A 19,797-nucleotide genomic window follows, 5' to 3' on the forward strand; every position below is an offset into this window, starting at 1 on the left:
AGATTAGTTTACATTATTCGAACTGATTATGCCCTTAATTTTCCACAAAAACGCAGCTCTAAATCCACTGCAGAATTAAACAGCTCTTCCTCTGAGCTAGCGCCTTCCCTTTAGTCCTTCTTCTGCCTGTTTCATCCATTGATGCAATGCCTGAGTGCGTGGTCCACCATTCAAAGCGTGTCATTTTGATGCAAATGACAAAAGACAGGATGCAATGTCTGAGTGCGTGGTCCACCATTCAAGCGTGTCATTTTGATGCAAATGACAAAAGACAGGGTAATACATTCTTTCCTCTTCTCTACCATTAGAGGCATGCCAAAAGGGCAGAAAGAATTACTTTGTTCAGTTTTATCCCTGCAACCACCTATAAGCCTGAAAACTGCTCTACACGGAGACGGAGCAAGTAGGAACAGCAGTGGGAGAAGATGCCTCTCATCTCTGGGCACCTGATGAGCTCCGGTCAGAAATCCATGCAGGCAATTAAACCATCATCCTCTGAAAGGAGCTGAACAATCCTTGAGGTTTTGAAATTATATTTTTTCAATCTATGGAGATCTTGCCTGGGAAGGGAAAATTGGAGTAGGTGGGCTAGTTGCAACAAAAGGATACAATACATATATACAACAGGGAAAAACTTTGGACAATGAATGAAAGCTACCAGCATCTGCTCAGAGTGGCTGCAGGAATTAGTGAACATGACAATTAGCGGATTCCTAGAAAACATAACTTTTTTCCCATCTAATGGATCTAATTTATATGAAGTGTATTCAAAACATCACTTAAGGTTATTACCACATTTCTGAAATAATTTCATTCAACTGACTAGCTGAAACACTTTATGTGCCTTTTATTAATGCATAAACATGATTGACTTGCACTTTACTCATCTGAAATGTTAAAATGTTCAAAGAAGCATAAAACCAGAAAATTACTGGACATTTCCTGGTTGTTGCCGAGTGAGACAGGCAGGTAGCACGAACCATAACCAACCTGTGACCCTTCCCTTCAATACTAATGCCACTAATGAAATCTGATGTCAATCAGAAACCTCATCAAAACAGCATGATCACTTGCCATCAGTCCCTTAGAACAACGTAACAATCTGAAAATTGAATCGGAAAGAAGTGTTTTGTTAAAGATTGTCTTGGCAAAGTGACTGCCTTTATATTCAGCTTATACAACTAATGCTGCATCTGCTTTTGGTTGACTACAGTCGGATTAAATTTAGAGCTAACATGAGGTACATACTGCTATACAGTCACCTCCAGCTGAGACTCCATGCAGCGTTGTTAGAAATGCATTATTTTTTCAAAGATGCAGTATGAAAGCAATGTTTTAATGCTCTGATACAACTGAAACTTCCCTTTCCCTTCCCAATAATATTTTCCAACACTGTGGCAACATGAATTACATAAAGCCTCTCTGGGCCAGAAAAGAGCGCTTGAAGAATAAGCAGTACAAACTCAAGAACTCTGCTTCACATCATTAAAAGAAACAAAAATATATTTTTTTTTTCTGAATAGCTGAACTAGGTAAAGAAAGAGAAATTACACAGCAGGAAAAAGAGAAAAATTTTTAAGTAAAAGAGATTATTTCAAATAATCTGAAGACAAACAAGGTAGAGTAAACTAAAGTTCATACTAATATTAATGGGGCCATGATATGGCTAAAAGCAGGTCTGCACTGTACCATCTGGATGGACTGTGTTTACACTGTTTCTACTTCTGTAGGCTTTTAACTGGCTCGTTGTTTGATTGCATGTAATTGCTTTTTGATTTACTGTTGCTTCAATTCTTGCATGGTTTCCATTACATGATATACTCATAGCTATAAGAAAACTGTTCATCAGCAGATCACATGGATTTGTTAGTTGGCTACATAAGTTCTTTTTTAATAAAAGAAATATGTGTAAATTATGGATGCTGCTTTGTTGCTGTAAAACTGTTCAGACAGGACACACTTAGATCCTTTCAAGTTGCTAGAAAGAGCACACCCTGTGGTGAACTGAGAGGGGAGCACAGCAGACACAAAGACTCAGTTTCCCCAGGCACACTGAGCTAAGGCCACCCCTCATGCAAGCAGGGTGTAAGCAGACAAAGTCTCTCTCACTGATAACCCTAGTAGTGGGGTAGAAATGATAGTCACTTGAAGGAGTCAGAGACTCAGCGTAGTCCTGTCTCAACCACTCTATTAATACCTACAAGAACAGCACAGAGAATAGCAGGTACCTAATCCTGTTTGTACAGCAAGAGATGTGAGGGGAGCATTTCTCCTGCCTGCTGACAGCATGGCTGAGATCTCCGTGCAGCACACATCCTCTGAATTCTGTCCAAGCATTGCAGCATTGTCTTTGCAGCACAGACTTTGCTTTAAAAGTCATCTTCTGGCACTCAGTTTGCAGAATAGCTGGCTGTTTGGCACCCTCTGCACCAGATGTTATCTTGTAAACTCAATGAACAGATGCCTATTCCATTCTCACAATAAAAGAATAATCAGAGTTACCACTTAATTCTGTGATTCAAAGTTAACGATATTTAAGATTTATAAATATGCAACAGAAGCATGTTAATTCTGTAACTGTACTAAAAAAAAAGGCATGTAGCTCAGGAATGAAACAAATATTTCATAAATATGCCTAACAATAAGGATTTAATTGATTAACAGTTTTAGCAGAACAACTGCAAAGAAGATTGCAGTTGTGAAGCACGTTTGTCATTTGACAAAGGGGAGGCTGTTACTCAGTATAATAACAATACTAGGTTTATTTTCTTTTAAGTATTCAAAAATATCTGCCTGAAAAATTCTCCAGATGAGACTGTTTGCTTATAATCTCAAGGTGGATTTCATACCATACTTAAGAGAGCAGACACCAAGGAGCACTGCATCACAGATCCTGTTATATTTATGAGGCCAGTTATGGCTTCACAGTAATCAGAAGTTTCATGGAAGGAGTTCTCAGACCCCTGTTTCATAGATGGATGACTAGGATACTTCATATGCCTTTTTTGACTCCTCCACCATGGCTACTTCAATACCAAATGTGATAGATGGGAAAAACTAGACATCAAAACAGCAGAAGGTTAAATTAATCATAAACCACTGCACTCTGTCAATTTATGCATTTATCCTGCTTCGCGTATCTAAGTTGGATGAAGTGCCTGGAGATTTTTGGTTGAGCAAACTGAAGTAATGAAAACAATTTCCTAAATAAAATATAAGCATTGTCAAGAGGTCATAAATAGAAGTCCAGCAAGATGAGTTTCCATCTCAAAAGGAGCAGAAAATTGGTTCCTTCAGACCCACAATCAAATGTGCCAATAAGTGAAATTTTGCGCATTGAAACAGAAAGACAGAGCACTGCAAAATGTGATAACCCTGCAAGTTAAAAAGGTTTTATATCATAGCCACTGCTGTTAGTAACAAGGTTAGTGGCACAATTTATATAAACCACACCAGTTTGTTCATCATCTTTCAACAACATATTCATTCAAGACCAATCCCTGTTTTCGTTTCCCATGAAATCAAATGCTGAAGATCAGTTATCAATTATGTCAATTTTAAAGAATTTACCATTCCCTCAAACTCATGTATTTCCCTCCCTTACTTTTGGCAACTTCTCTTTCATTGAAAAATAATAGTATAAAGCAGACAGTGGAATCTTCATTCTGAGTATTAAAGTTCAGAGAACAACTACAGGAAACAGCCAAGTTTTTTTTTAATTATTTCTTAATTAGTTCCTATGAAAATCTTAAAGGATCAGGCATAGCAGTAGAAAAGAGCTGGCAAAAAATGGTCCATATAAGAAGATCTAGAGGAAAAACATATCCCCACTCAATGATATTGGTCTAATATCTTGAACCCAACCTGCATAATATTTGCCATTTTTTAACAACCCATAGATGACACTAATTTACTCTGGAAGGTAAAGATAAGGGCAAGTGGTGAAGTACTGCAGTAAGACTTGAAGCCATGTTAAAACTAGGAAGAACCAAGGATCAACAGGAGCAGATGTGTACAGTGAAATAGTTGCTGCTGAAGACCACACATGATCCACATTTCATAAATTTTTTCGCTATTTTTTTTTTAACTTAATTAGGGCTTATTCCAATCTACTCCCATGGGTTCAGTGTTCAAGGATAGGACACCCAAGCTGAACTTCAGGAGCTTATCTTTTGGTTTCATTACATCTGAAGGAAATCAAAGTCCTCTTCCTGTGTGTACAAATGCATGGCAAATAGAGACAATCAGGAGATTTGCTCCAAAAACACCCTCCTGTTCCTACACCACCAATACAGGTGCACTCTTTGTAGCTCAGAACCTAAGCAATTAAATAGCAGGTAAAATAGAAAACACATAATTTGAGAGTGCTGGACATGTGGAAAAAGCCAACAATCATGACTTTGTACACAGGGCGATGAAGTCTGTGGTAGGCTATTATCAGGCACAAATGAGGTTTCAGTCACAACAGTCAGCCCTTCAAACAGCTCAGCTCAGTGCTCATGAAAGTAAACGTGCTGAGTTTCACTGGGATAGAGTTAATTTTCTTCACAGTAGCTGGTATGGGGTTGTGTTTTGGATTTGTGACCAAAACAGTGTTGGTAACACAGGGATGTGTTTGTTATAGCTGGGCAGTGCTGACACCAAGTCAGGGCCCTTTCTGCCTCTCACCCCACCCTAGCAGAGAGAGGGCTGGGGGTGCACAAGGAGCTGGGAGGGGACACAGCTCGGACAGTTGACCAGAATTGGCCAAAGGGATATTCCAGATCAAATGGCATCATGCTCAGTATATAAATCTGGGGGAAGAAGGAGTAAGTAGGAGGACGTTCTGAGTCATGGAGTTTGTTTTCCCAATTCACCATTAGGCATGACAGAGCCCTGCTTTCCTGGAGATGATTGAACACCTGTCTGCCCATGGGAAGTGGTGAATGAAATCCTTTTTCTGCTTTGCTTTTGTGTGTGGCTTTGACTTTACCTGTTACAGTCAACCTGTGAGGTTTCCTACTTTACTCTTACAATTCTCTTTCCAATCCCACCAGGGGAAAGTGAGTGAGCAGCTGCGTAGTGCCTAGCTGCTGTCTGGGGTTAAACTGAACAATAAATCAAATTAGTAGGAAAGGAAAGGAAAACAAACAGAAATATCTTTGTCTTACTGCAAAAGTTTCAGCCTTATCTCCTGGTTTCTTTACCCAAAAAAGATGTGGAAAAATTTCATAGACCAATAGGAGGATGGCAAGTACACTCAATGGCATAGAGCAGCTTCCAGGTGAAAATAACTACACAGAGTTATTTTCAGCCTGGGAAAGCAGTGACTAAGGATAGGATGTGGCAGACATTCACAGAATCATCAGAGGAATGGAGAAGGTGGAAAGGAATCTGTTCATCCTGTCTGAAGATACGGAGGAGAACAGGGGCATATCATATGAAACTAGAATGCTACAGAACCAGCAAAAAGATGTGGTCGTTCATATAGCACATCATTAAATTGTGTGCAAGTCCTTGCCATGGGAAGCTCTAAATGCTAGAAGTTTACATGCTCTGAAAAGCTGACTGGACCAATTCATAGGAATGATGACCTGTCAAGGGCTATCACCTCTGGCTCAGCTAGTCTTTGAGCAATGAAGTGCAGCAACACAAAGTATTTTTTGGAAATACCTATACCTTCCTGTCCTCCTGTACTCTTTCTTAGGTTTTAATTTCAGAGCTGAAGACCGAGTATTGTGTTAGGCCAACTTTTGACCTGACCCAGTTTGACTGTTCCTGCATTAGCCTTTCAGTCACTAGTCAATGGGAATAATCTAATAAATCAAAAATCAGAAGTTGATTCTGAACTGAAAAAAAAAAAAAGAAAAGCTGACTCAACAAATTTGATTTATTTTTATTTACTCTGGAACATGATATTGGAGACTTAGATTTATAACCCAAATTTGTGCTGGGAAAAGAGTTTACATGTCACAGTCCTACACAAAGATGATGAAAAACTGTGAATGTAACAGAAAGTCTAAAGTTGACTCTCAGCATTCAGAATTATTATTTCTCAATGTATTTATTCCTGCACAATGAAATTTCCTAGCAAATGATCGTGGCTTTAGCATGCTAAGACCAATTTGATTAAAATTTCAAATACATGATGGAAAAAGAAATATGTCAGCAAAGCACGTCAGTTATTAATGACAAACTCTAAATTATGGTAGGCTGAACACTCTCAGCAGGCTGGGGGATTTGATTGTAGTGATCTTTGAGTCTGTCTTACAGAATTGCACTTTTTGCGGTTTGGACGATGTTAATTGTACCTCAGAGAGCACAACCAAATACTTTTACAAAAGCAAACATTTAATAGTATTTACACCATTTCCTTCCTTCCTTCCTTCCTTACTTCCTTCCTTCCTCTCTCATTTGAGTGTTTGGGTATTTCCCTATTCCTGTCTCCTGTCAAAGGCGCATTTGGAAACAGTTTGCAAAAGTCCTGTTTTTCCCCCGCTTCTTGAAATCCACATGATAATTATCCTAATCTAAAATTATCCAGTTTTGCAATGTGCTAATTTACATCTTAAAAAAAATATGACAAATGGATGAGTTATTATAAAAAAAAATTAGATCCCCTACATTTTGTGAACTGTGATTTTTTCCTATTTATAATGGAGCCCAAAATGCTGCATATGTTGGCTGAGGGTCACTAATGCTAGTAACTATTGCTCACAGCTGTTTTTTCTTTAAATACAGGATACAGTTGAAATAAGATCTGTGTCTGCCAGCACTGAGCTTCCCTGGTTTTGAGGGGGAATCAGGCATGTCCTGATTAACTGTGACCATGATTACTTTATTCAACAAGCCGCATACACGAACCAGCAATACACAATTAAAAATTGACGACTGCATCTTGATGAAAGTGGTTATTTCATGTAAACTGGGACCTTCTGGGAATTTTTTCCCCACCTTCTTTAACCATTACCACTAACTAAAACTCCAGCTTAATAGAGCCGTTACGAACAAGCAGTTAATAAGGCAGCTGTCTATGGCTTCAGCCACTCTGTGGAAACTAAGATATCATTTTGAAGGTGATGACATAATTCACAAGGAAATGGTGATTAATCCATCACACAAACTAGGACACTTCAGACTATGAGTAAAAATGCACATTATTCATTGATCCAATTATTGTTCCAGGTATCATTCTACAGCAGAGACTTCAATTTTATTTTTTTTTTATCTTGAACTTAATCTTTGCAGGAAGAAAAAAAAAGGAAAAGATGGAAAAAAACCAAATCAGAAGTGGAGATTTGGATTACTACTGGACTATGAATGCGGCTGTGGCAGAGGTTTCTGACCCCAAAGGTATCTTTTGCCACAGTGAAGTCCATTCCTTACTCCCTGAAGTATTCCTTGGGCAGAGCCTCTGCATGGGAGGGCACTTGCCCTGCTCATTGTAGCCTGCATATGGAAATTACCATTATTTTATCTTCAGCAACCCTCCTACAACTGACTCAGTGAAAAGAAATGGTTTGGGTCCAAACAATGCTTGCAGTGACCCTGTATCAGTGACCTAACTGCTTTTCACCTCAAGGCAAGAGCTGAGGTCTGTGGGTGCAAGGATCTCACTGCTCACTGGTCAAGAAGCAGCTGGCCATTCCTAATCTGGATGGCATGAAAGCTTCAAATGGTGGTAAATTAAGCACAGGTTAGTTTGGGAGCTGTAATCAAATGCAAGCAGGTTGCAATTGAGAGTTTGGAAATCTGGGCTGACAAAGTCCCAGGAATGTGCTGCGCTATACATACAGCACATATATAGATGCAGATAAAATGAGAGCTCTGTGTTAAGCACTTAGAGGTTTGTTTCAGCCCTCATATTATGGAATGGGTGTGCCTTATACAGGAGTGATATTCTTCATTGCCATGACTTCATGAACTTTGCAGTGAGACAGACTTACATCCTAAACTTTGGTACACCCCAACATACTCTGGCGAACTGGAAATCCTGTTACTCAGGCTCCCTTTGTCATCCAGGCTCCTCCACCAGGGTTATACTTTTCTATGAGACATTAAAAAGAGGCTCCTGAAGAAAGTAAACTAAAGGTCTGAACTGTTCACTGTGTCACTTTGGAAAAACAAATCCTGTACTTATTTCACAGCTGGAAATGATATCTCAGGCACAATCAAGAGTAAAGCATGAAAACTGAAAGAACCCTTTCAACACAGACATTGCCCCAGCTTTTACAAAGCATCCAGCTGCAGAGGGTTCATTGTTAGCACATAGGCATTCTTAAATATACTAGCTTTTTAAATTTCACAAAAAATGGATTTGGAGTTTTGTTCATATCAAAAGAATTATAACAAAGAAACAGGAGACTGAATTGATGATTAAGAAAAGCAGACACATTCATTTTCTTTTCCAAAGCAAAGCACCATAGGAAAACCAGACTACGGCTGCTGAAGGCATTCAGTGATGAAGAGTTTAGATTAGCATGCAAACAATAAAATGTTTGACTACATAAAAGATAACCTGAGTACCAGGTCTATATTTTATGCAAAAACTAGTTATAAAACTGCTGCATAAACGATCCCCATAGGGATAATTTAGGGAAAAATAATCTGAAATATTTACGTACCTGACAAACACTCCAGACTCTGGGAGATTTTTCTGCTGTTTATATGCCAATCGTCTAAGCCTACAATGCCTGGCTGTGATATCCAAAGTCAGGCTGACCACAGCAACCAGCCTTGACACTGGGAGCAGCCTGGCTATGTGAGAAGGGCTAATCAGCCCAGGTGGAATATCACGCTAAAGCAGCCCCCCAGCGCCATGGCTGGTGTGTTCACACAGCTCAGGTGTTACTGAAGCCTGCCACAGAGACACATCCTAGGGTGATAAAGCTAACATGACAGCTGAGCCTCAGACCACCTACATTAACAATTCATCTGAGCAATGGTCCCTAAACCCATTGCAAAATGGTTGGAGCCCAAAGGATGCATCCTCCTCACTTCACTTTTTGTGCCCTGCACCTCTCTAAAAATGTTGCTTCCACCTTATCAGCCTCCCCACGTGTGCACATCTCCCCAGTGAAATACCATGTCCTACCTTGCTCCTGAATCCTTGGTCCAGAGTTCTTGCACAGTGGAATATGAAGAAGAGCCGAAAGCCTCTCCATACTAGAAGCATCACGTGTACCAGAGCATTGTACATTGATCCTGTACCTATTTATTCCATTTTTTTACCTTGTAGTGCTGGCAATACACCTCTCTTGCCTTTTGAGCAGCAGCACTAACACTGAATAACCAGCAAAAGAGACACATTGTAAGATCTTATGAGCCACATGCATTTTGAAAGCTGGAGTTTGGCCATCATCATCATAAAATGAAAATACACCAGGTGTAGAAAAGTCTGCAAAAATCAGTTTGGAGAGAGCTTTTTCTTTCTTCAAGGGAGATTCGAGGAGCTTAGATTGTTTAGTCTAGCAAAATGAAGTGAAACAGCTAAGGGGAAAGGTAAGGGAGGATGTGTTTGCTCTCTATTAAATATTAATTAATACTCTATTAATTATTAATAAAGAGCTATTCAAGATAAAAGGTAATGGTGTCACAAAACAAATGGATAAAGGTTGTTCGTGAATATATTTAGGCTAGGAATGGAATGCCTCTGTCAAGAGACTGTATGTTCCTGAATTCCATGTGCCAAGAGAGGGTTCAAGCCCTGTAGCCCAAATCCATTCTTTCATCTCGCTTCTGAAAGAAGATGCTAAGACCTAGTTTTCAAAGTCCTTTCCTAAATCTTGGGCAAAGAGAAAGCCAGTGTTTTCTAAATACAGGGGAAAAACCTCATCGTCTCAGACAGTTTTGAAAAGTGCTATTTGTAGTTTACATTATGAAGTCCACTTACACTGAGGTGGAATGAAACCACTATGCGGCCACCTGCCCTGCTGCCAGATGTTTATAGCACTTCACGGCTACCACCCTGGCCTGTGTTTAAACTAGAAGACTCTGAAGTTCATCTTCAGGATCTATAAGTGCACAGTTCTCCTAAGAACCACCTCAAGTACATGGATCCATCACCAGAAGCATAAAAAGAGACATGTGATTACAGTGGGAGTGGGGGATGCTCCAAATGAGGTTTTCAAGACAATATTGTTTAAATCTCAACTGTAGTACTACAGTTGCCTATTGAAAGATATAGGTCAGTGCTCTGTCATAATCAACTGATCTCTTTAATACAGAGGTGGCATTGAATATTTACACAAAACATATCCATTACAAAAAGTTGCTTCCTGATATGAGTCATCCAGCAAGGAATAAGGCTTTATTGTGAATGGTGGGGCAAATGCACTGGGGAATATCATCACATCAAAATATATGCTCTTACTTCAGTGCTTTGTTGTCAGAGCATTTAAATTCTATGTGAAAAGCACAGAGAGAGTAGATAAGTCAAAGACATTTGAAATAGAATGAGAAGTACACCAGAACGATAAAAAAAAAGAGAGATCAATTAAAAAAGTCAAGTTTTCACCAATAATTTTAAAGAAGAGTGTTAAGAAAATAAATGTGGGTATAGACACATGGGAAATGGACTGTGGTTGTTTAAGGAATGTAAGGGAACTTTAAAGACTGAATCTTGGACTTAATCCCATTTAGAAAAAATATTTCTAATACCCGTTTCATAAATCTCTTAGAAGTTTTAGTACAGTTCCTAGTGAGAAAAGAAACCACAGAATGAGCTAATATGTGGCATTTATGTAACAGCATATTCAAAAGGCTCCCATGTTCAGAGAGAGCCTTGCAATCATGGCTACTCCGTGCCCAGCAAGTGGTTCTTTCAAAGCAGGGTTCAGGTGCACCATTTCACAGTCAAGAATAATTTGCTCACATCCTCCTGCCCCGTCTGTTACATTTGCTTTCTGGTTCAGCAAGTGACTACAGGTCATACATAAAACTTAAATGTAATAAAGACACAAATCCCAGGTTACCCACATAAATCCCTTGGTCTTCCATTGCTAAGATTTAAATTCAGTTGGTATGACTTAAACCGCACTTTCAATGCACTTGAGTAGCCAAAAGAATTTCCACCTTTTCCCCCCCCCGCTAAAATAGGTTCTTCCATATTTTATTTGTTCTATAGGCATAAAAAATAGTCACAGAGGGTCACCAGCATTATATCATTAGCATGATATTAGTCTTGTCTGTGGAAGCAGAACTGTCAGTCTCTCCATCTCCTGGCACTGTGCCTGGTGACCAGCAACGGCTGTGACTGGAAGTTTTATGGGATAACCAATGAGCACTAGTAGGTAAGAAAAACAAATTGAAAAAAAATGCCCCAGAAAACCAAAACCTCACAATGCTAGAAAATGCACAAACTGCTAAATTTTCACCATTTTCAGGGGGGTTTGTTTGTTTGTTTACATTTATTATGTGCATAGGTCCTATAGGAGTATTATCTACTATAAATATGGAAAAATTAACCCCTGTTTCTAAACCAGCATTTCTGTACTGGGATTTCTGAGAAAAAAAAAAAAATGATGTGTATACAAAATGAATACAGAAAATTGCTAAACTCTGCTTTCAAACCTGTTCCCCACAGAAATCACAGATATGTATTGTGATGGGCAGATTCAGCAGGCAGGATAGAAATCCAGAGGTCTGTAGAGTCTCCATACATTCTATGAATTACACTTACATAAGACTGTCTAATGAAGTGTATTAGAATAAATGCCTTACCCCTATCAATACTTGCCTCTGTTGAAGTTTGACTTCTGACTGCACAGAACTGGAATTTTTTTTACCTTCTGAAGAAAAGTGGTGTGATGACAGCCACTACCAGGGAGTGTGCAACTGGTGCTGGAACTCTCGATAGATTTTGTTTGTTCATTTTAGTTATCGCACTTCAGATGCCTGATGGTGATTTACAGTCAAGGTGCTCAGAAATTAATAAGATGATCATGTCCTACCCTCACTTACATAGTTACCATCACTGGGAATGAATTGAGAAATGAAAGAAAAAAGGGGAAAAGAAAGATAAAGGGAGTAGGCCCTGATTTTCTGAGGAGTTGAGCACCTTGTAATGCCATGTGTGACCGACCAGGAGCAGAAGCAGCACACCAGATCAGCATCTACCCAAAACAGAAAAGGACAATTTAGTTACCTGCCAGATATTTCCTCCAGCCTACAGAAGGAACATTTCTCTCTGTTATTGACAAACAATAAGATAAACTGCAATACTGGAGTTTCCAGTCAGGAATGCATGTAATTGCAAACCAGCTACTGTTTGTTTTTAAATGACTAAAATACCAAAGTAATCTCAAGAAGTCCTCTGGAAAATGGGATTTATAATGAAAAATATTTGCTGAAAAAGCAAAAGTGAGAGTACAGTTCGTCTTCCCATTTGTCTTTTATGGTGCTTGACAAATTGACACACAATTGTTAATTATAGGCACTGAGTGCCACATGATTATGAATAAAATATTCCAGCTGATTGTAGCATAAGTCTAATAGCATTTCCAGGAAATTAAGTAGCATTCTTACGGATACTGAAGCCTACAAATTTCAAATCATGACATAATTAAATTTCTCAAGCAAATATTCAAAATGTTCTTAATTTTTGGTTAGCATTTAACCATATCACAACCTGAGAGTGTTCTCTGGAGAAATGTTTTGAATGCAGGCTTTAACAGCCACTGTGGGACACAAATCTGCAGATCACTGAAAATTATGCAGACGAATGTAATTTTGTACATTTTTTTGTGCAGGGTGTTTTCTGAATTTTTCTCTAAAATGGAGAAAAGAGAAAAGTAATTTTTCACTTTAGAGGTGTCAAAAAAATGTGAAAATACCTAATAGACTTGGGATGAGGCAGCTGCAACTACATAGTAACCAGAAGTGGAGAAGCTGACACACAATGATAATTTTTCTTCTCACTGAAAGCTGTGGGAATGTGTCCCTGACCTTCTCTTCCTCACCAGAGCTGGAGTGAACTTGTGTCCTTTTCCTGGTCAGGTCCAGTCCCTATGCTGGCACCATCTTCTCAGAGGCAGGATCAGGATGGAGAGGGTCACCTACAGGCATAGTGCCTAGTGAGGAGGGATCTCATTGGCACCACGTTTTCCATCTCCATCTCCATCTCCTCTGTTGTCTTCTCTATGTTTAAGAAGTAACACGGATTAAAAGAGAGTTCAGATCCATTACATACACAAAGACATACATTTTTTTCATAGGTTGGGAACAAGCTTCAGAAGACAAATATTGTGGCATTACTGGGGGAGTGTAACAGGCAAAGCATGTCAAAAAGGAAAACACTGATTGAACACCAAGATATACCAAAAAATAAAATTTGTATTGTAACCTTAAAGGAAAAGTGTCTTCTGAAGTGAAAATCCAAAATTTAAAAAAAGGTGTACTCCGGTCAGAGATTTGTTTCTTCTACATTACATCTTGCTTGTCTCAAGTAATAGGAATACACAATGTGTTTTCATGTGTTAATTGTAAACTAAATATTTTATGAATCTACATAATTTTCTTGTCTCTGGAAGGTCCCAGTTGTTCCTTCAGCTTTGGAATGCCAGTCCAAACACATCAATTCAAAGGGTGAGCCAGATTACAGTACACACAAAACAGTGTCGTGGAACGACTATGGCTTGAAAGGCCTCTTGGAATTTGCAATTTTTTTGGTTCTTCACTCAAGAACAGGATTAACCATGCCTGCCCATTGCAGAAGGGGGTTACACATATTTGTCAGTGACCACAGGACCCTCTAGGTCTAAGAAGTATAAGCAAGGATCACCACTCCTTCAGCAAAGTGCACACCGGCTTCCTTGTCTGGTGTTGCTCAGCTCTGAAAAGTGACTCTGCTAACAAAACATTTTTGAAGAAAACAAACATAGATAAGATACTCAGCACAATCAAGGGTCTTCTATTCAGCATGGTAGATGTTTCTAGTTCAGGCTGAAGATACAATTCAAGAGTGTTAAGACAAACTCCTGAACAGAGACAAATACTTCAATGCTCAGCTGTAGATAATGCTCCTTGTGGGTCCTGAACTCACTTTGCCTTGAGGCAGCTGCAAAGGATCCTCATCAGGTTTCCCTTGCACTGAGAGCTGCCAACACAACTGATCACCAATGGCCTCAATGGCTTGATCTTGCTAAAGCACAAAGGTTGACAGTGCACACTGAGAGACTCCAGGAGATGGTGAGATTGTTAGAATGACTGGAAAGCCTTCAAAATAAACCAGAGAGGCACAAAGCTACCTCTAATCTATACTTTCCATGGAGGCTTCATCTCTGTCAAAATATTGATGAAACAATTCACTACTCAGCATCATGTTCTCAGGTGCTCGGCACCTGCAAGCACAGTTTTTCAGAAAGATCGGTTCCTCTCTCATTGCATTTTCCACATTAAAGTAGCATCTTTTAACACAGCAGAGCACCCCACAGCTCCCTCATCACTATTTCTAGAGAGGATTTCTGAGTAGCTGAACCTTCTCTTTCATGTCCTATTGAAACCCCCAGGTGTGCGCTCAGGGCTGGGGCTGGAATCCGAACCTTTCTGGAAGATGCCTCCTGCTGTGACCCCTCGCCATATTTGAAAACAAGGAAATAATGAGGCATCTCCTCATCAAAGCCAATTAAACCACTGCCATCTATTCCAGAGGAGGTAAGATATGGAAGGCAAATGATTTTAACCACTATCTGCAACCATTTTTGACATACAGTGTAAAGCACTGGATATATTATAATCTATACTGCTTAGTTTCTGTAAGATCCTACTAACAGAGCTTGAGAAAATAATTAATGTTTAGGTGAAGAACATTGGAAGGAGAATGTGCAAAATGGATACAAGCTGGGAGGAGAAGGGGGAAGGAGCCTGGCAGGGGGCTTGGCATACAAAGGGGAGAAGGATGAAGGAAAGAGAGGAAATGAATGGAAAGTGGGTGAAAACATACTACTGAACATCAGAACATGCAGTTTGGTCAATAGTTCAGAAAAATGATACAATCTTAATACTTTTTGTTTTTTTCCCCTGATGTTTGAGAACCTGAATTACTGAAATAAATAGGCTTGTAAAAACACTTGTTCATCTTGCAGTCAGTTTAGTTCCCTGTATGGCTCACCGATCCGGGGTGACAAAGGCAAGTGTTAATGAGCAGTTTGCAAAATACACTGTCAACTTGTGAGCACGGGTTCAGAGGGCACCAGGCTCCGGAACGACATCGACACTGCTTGAACAGCTGGCCAATGGGCAACTCCACTCTGTCCTGTATCAAGAGGAATTTAATTATGGTACATTTAATCCATTAAATTAACTTTTTTTGGAGTCAGATTTTCTACTTCAGATATTTTTAAAGGCATCTACTCAGCTGAAGGAATTCTCAGCATGAAATACAAATATTTATAAACAGAAGTCATGCTGTCTCCATGTTGCAGCTCATTTTTCACTGTAATTTTTACAAACTGTGAGAAGCATTTTGTCTATTTGTAGCTAACTCAGGCTTTTTTTTTCTGTAGCCAGTTCAACATAATTCATTTTCTCTAAACCTAGAGGGCTGGATTAAAACAAAATCTATCACTCCTCCACCTGCTACAAGAGTAAAGAAAAAAGTTCTCCAAAAATCCATCAAATTCTCAGCCCACTTCCAAGGAGAAAGTTCTGTGATTCTTGTTCAGTATGAGTGATCTCTTGATTTGGAGTTTTCAGACCCCTTTTTCCCCCAGCTAACCGCCTGAGCTTCTCAGTGCTAGCCTGCACAGCAGACCCTCAGGGCCTGAAGCTAAGTAGAAACCTCCCTTTTAGCTAAGCCCTCCTGGTCTGTCATGCAGACATGAGAGAAATAATTGCTCTATGTGCAGAGGAGATTCAGCAAATTGAAAGTGAAATAGCTGAAGCGCAGGTTTTGAAAAAAGAAAAAGACCTTTACAGAAGAGAATATCAGTTTTCTCTCCAACCTACTGGGTAAAATATCTCTTAGTAAGTTTGCTTTTACATTTTAGGCTGTTTCCCCCTAAGGTTAACTATGTCCTTCCCACGTAAGACACTGCCTTGGTGTCTCATGTATCTGTTTCCTCCTATTGCAGCCCAGGCTGCCTCCAGTGAACATCCATCACCACGGGATCCGCACGCTTTTTGGTCTCTCATGGGAAACGGCATTTATGAAAGACACTGTGGCTTTCTACCATGAAAATGTCTACAGCACTACATACAGTAGAATTATGACTTCTATAAAGAAGGGGAAAAAAATAACCCAGACAGGATATGAGGAACATCTGTTTATATGAACACCCTTAGGATCAGCAGTCTGAGCATGAGAACCGTCAATACATAGCAGACAAAATCACTCAGAGCGCACACGAAGAAATAAGACTTGAAAGGTAACATTTTAAAATAAATTGTTTCTTCTCAGATCTGAATTAAACCCAGATGATCACTTTAAGTTAATATAGCAACATCATGGAAAAGTGATTTATCCTTTAATTGTCATAATATTATCATTTACAAAAAGCACATACGATTGGCAAATCTGATTTTGTGTACATCCTGAACAAGCCAATTAGCACCAACACTATCTCCTGCAATCACTCTCTAGCCAATTGCTTCCCATCATTTTTTTTCATAGAAATCGTCTGTACTCATAGCTCTTAATGAAGCAGGTAACTAGTTTTGGATTTCAATAATTCAGTTCCTTCAGCTAGAAAAGTTCACACATTTCAGTTCACCTAATCTTCTGCTGATTTACTTCCATGTACATCAACATATAAATTTTACTAAACCATGTTTATTGCTACGAAAAGAGGTACTTAATATGCACACAGCATTTAGATATGAGTGAAAATTATAACACTGTTTACCGACAGTATCAATAAAACCCTCTTGTTTTTAACTTTAAAACTGCTGTAAAGCAGTGATCATATCTGCTGACTAAGATGGCTAAATCCCTAACAAAAATTGCCAAAATAACTAACTTTCTTCACACACTTGTCTAAAGTGGGGAAATAAACTTGTTTTGACTTTTTTTTATTTTGCTAATTTCTTTCCAGTCTGATTCCCCAGATCTTTAAAAAATAATTCTGTGCCTGGAATTCTAAAATGATTCTGCAGAAGTCTTATAGAAAATACATTTTGATTTTTGCACATTAATTTATCCCAGAGGTCAGTAACTCCTATTCAGCTAGAAGACTGAAACCAGTACCACATATCGAACTAAAAGAGCAAAACCAATATGTTTGAATATCTAGTTGTATCAGGGAATAAAGTTCATGAGAAATTCAGCAGTCACATTTGTTTATTTATGTTTCCATGTGTCAAACTCTGAAAAACAAACAGCACTGCTGAAATTATGATCTGTTCACAGATAAATGACAAAGAAGGAATGAGGTCAACCTAATAAATTATTTGTTCACTGCATACAATTGACCCTCTTCTGCCATGTCTTCAAGCAAATATCCCATCGCTTTCAGTCCGCAGAACAGCTGTTGCACTGGCTCCTGGCTGTGTGCAGGAAGTTTGTTTAAATAAGGAGCAAGAATTAAGGACAGATTTCAAAACAAGTGGGAAAAAAGTTACTACCCTACTCTTTAAAGAATTCTGGACTCATTTTATTAAACTACAATATATCACTTTTTCTTTGCATGGTGAATCTTCAATTTATGAAGTGCCCCATTTAGCATTATTATGAAAATAGACTTCATGGCTTTTAATTGGTTTCCTTATCAGTCCCCGAAAAACAGTTTTTAATAAACTAGGAATGGACTAACTCATTCTGCTAATTTCAAATCCATGCTCTGCAGAGTAGAACTCAGATATAATGTGGCTTCTTTCAGCTTAGGCAGGAATGAGGGATAGAGAAGAGAGGGACAAAAAAAAAAAAAAGGATACTAAAAGAAAAGGATTCTTACCAAAAATACAAGCTCCTGCAAAGGGGATAAAGCTTTATCACCTTCTTCATCCAGAACAACCTTGCAGAGACATTTGGAATTGTGACTGGATTCCTAGAGGATGCAAGACCACAGGTAGAGCTGGGGATTTGTGGGCAGCTCCTCAGCTCTGGTGAGGTGTGTGTGGGGAAGCACAGATGGAACCTGACTGAAAGCGACCAGCAGAGACAGGAGAGATGTTTGGGTTAGCTCAGTCCCTGCCATCATGTGTCTTGCACCAGCCTCTGCCCTGGAATGTGCTGAAGAGGGAAGTGCAACTGTTCATGCAGACTGGAACAGTCTTGGGCAGGGGTGGTGGTTTGCTCCTTCCAATTGTCTCACATTTACTTTGTGTCCTGCCCACACTCTGCTGTGTCAGTAAGGAGGGGAATGAAGCTCCTTGCTGTTTTTCCTCCCCAGACACAAGTAATTTCTGGAGAACAGGACCTCTGTACTCACTATACTAGATCATGTGCCTTCAATTACACACCTGCTCTCAGCATTTTGGGGAGAACCAGTGACTAAAACCACAAGGATCCAGGCTTTGCTGAGTCTTACCTTGTGTAATTCAAGCCTGTCAGCAGGATCCATGTCTGCATTCCCATTCAGTCTCGATGCAATCAGCTGCGTAATGGCCAAGTCCTGCTTTGAATGTCTCAATGAATGACGTATTTATTATCTGTGCCCAAGCTCACAGGGTTTTGTCTGGGAGAGGAGATGGCAGTGGGGAGCAGAGCTTGCTGAGTGTGATTTTTAAAAGCCCTTACAACAGCTGTAGCACAGTGGCATGGTCCTGGCTCCAAGCATGCAGTGACCACCCTGGATGGGCCTGGCCTGCAGGAGCTGCAATCCTGCAAACCTGAATCTTTAGCATGGACCTCCTGTGCTGCCCAGGCATGACAATAAATGGCTTTTTCTGAAGTAATTATCCATCTCCTTTTTATCAATTCAAAAAAATTGCATTAAAATTTAACAGATTTCTAAATACATAGGAAAGGTCCTACTCTGCCAGCCCTTGCACCGCAGGGTTTTAATGTGCCTCCCTGGGACCATATGGCACTTGTTAACACAGTTTGGGGCCCTTGTTAACATAGTTACAGTTTTACACATTAATTTCAACTCTGTTTTTGAAGTATGGAATAGAGGTTCCAGCCTTTCCTTATCAAGGCATTAAACCAGTTTGATACTTGACCATTTGGTAAATCTGTGATGCTGCTATCTATTCCAGTAGTCAAAAGACCATGGTTATTATTATTAAGAAGTTTCTGGGCTCTATACTCTTCAACATAATTGGCTGGCTCATGAGCATGGACTCAAAAGATAAGGAATTTTTGCAATCTGGCAGTCTCCTGGGTTTTGCAGGTGTTTTTTGTTTTGGTTTGGTTTAAGTCATGCTTGGCTTTTAATGTTTATACTTGTTTCCTTTAGCTTGGAAAATGGCCCTCCACTAAGGACATACTGCCATAGAGTGCCTGCACTGGGTTCACTTTCTTGAAAAAAGACTCTGAAAAGTCACCTTTATTGTCCTTATGGTGGACCCCAAAAGAGATGTAGACAGAAGTGAAAGAGATGTGAAAAAATGTTTGTTTCTTCTCAGAAGATACCTACATCAGATTCCTACTCCCTTTCTGTCTTCTTTAGACTAACTGGAGGCTACAGGGTAATGCTACAGGGATACTCTCAGGAGAGGCACTGAGGAGATTCCCACAGCAGTGGTGTCTGAGGCACAGCCAGACGGACACACCATGCCAAGTCCTGCTGGGACTCCAGCTAGCAAAGAACAGGTAATGTACTGGTATAATTTCAAAGATACTTTTGGGCTCAGTTCCAGCAGACACCAATTAATTCCCCCAGAGCAGCTCAAAATTGAGACAGCACATCAGTTCCCAAACAGAACTAAGAGCTTTACCCA

At 39.5% G+C, this 19,797-nt stretch overlaps 1 protein-coding gene across 9 annotated transcripts in view; it reads right to left on the reverse strand.

Moving 5' to 3' along the window:
* Positions 1–19,797, reverse strand: part of ENOX1 (ecto-NOX disulfide-thiol exchanger 1) — a 289,993-nt gene that overhangs the window by 198,699 nt on the left and 71,497 nt on the right. For 2 of the 9 annotated variants that reach the window (XM_017733586.1, XM_017733585.1), the window contains exon 1: positions 9,074–9,454. The exons of the other annotated variants lie outside the window; for them this stretch is intronic. The gene's annotated coding sequence lies outside the window, so the exon portion shown is untranslated. Of the gene's footprint in view, positions 1–9,073; positions 9,455–19,797 lie in introns of those variants that run through there. 9 annotated transcript variants of the gene reach the window in all.

Source organism: Corvus brachyrhynchos, unplaced genomic scaffold (genome assembly GCF_000691975.1).
Source record: "Corvus brachyrhynchos isolate BGI_N302 unplaced genomic scaffold, ASM69197v1 scaffold202, whole genome shotgun sequence".
Taxonomy (NCBI): domain Eukaryota; kingdom Metazoa; phylum Chordata; class Aves; order Passeriformes; family Corvidae; genus Corvus; species Corvus brachyrhynchos.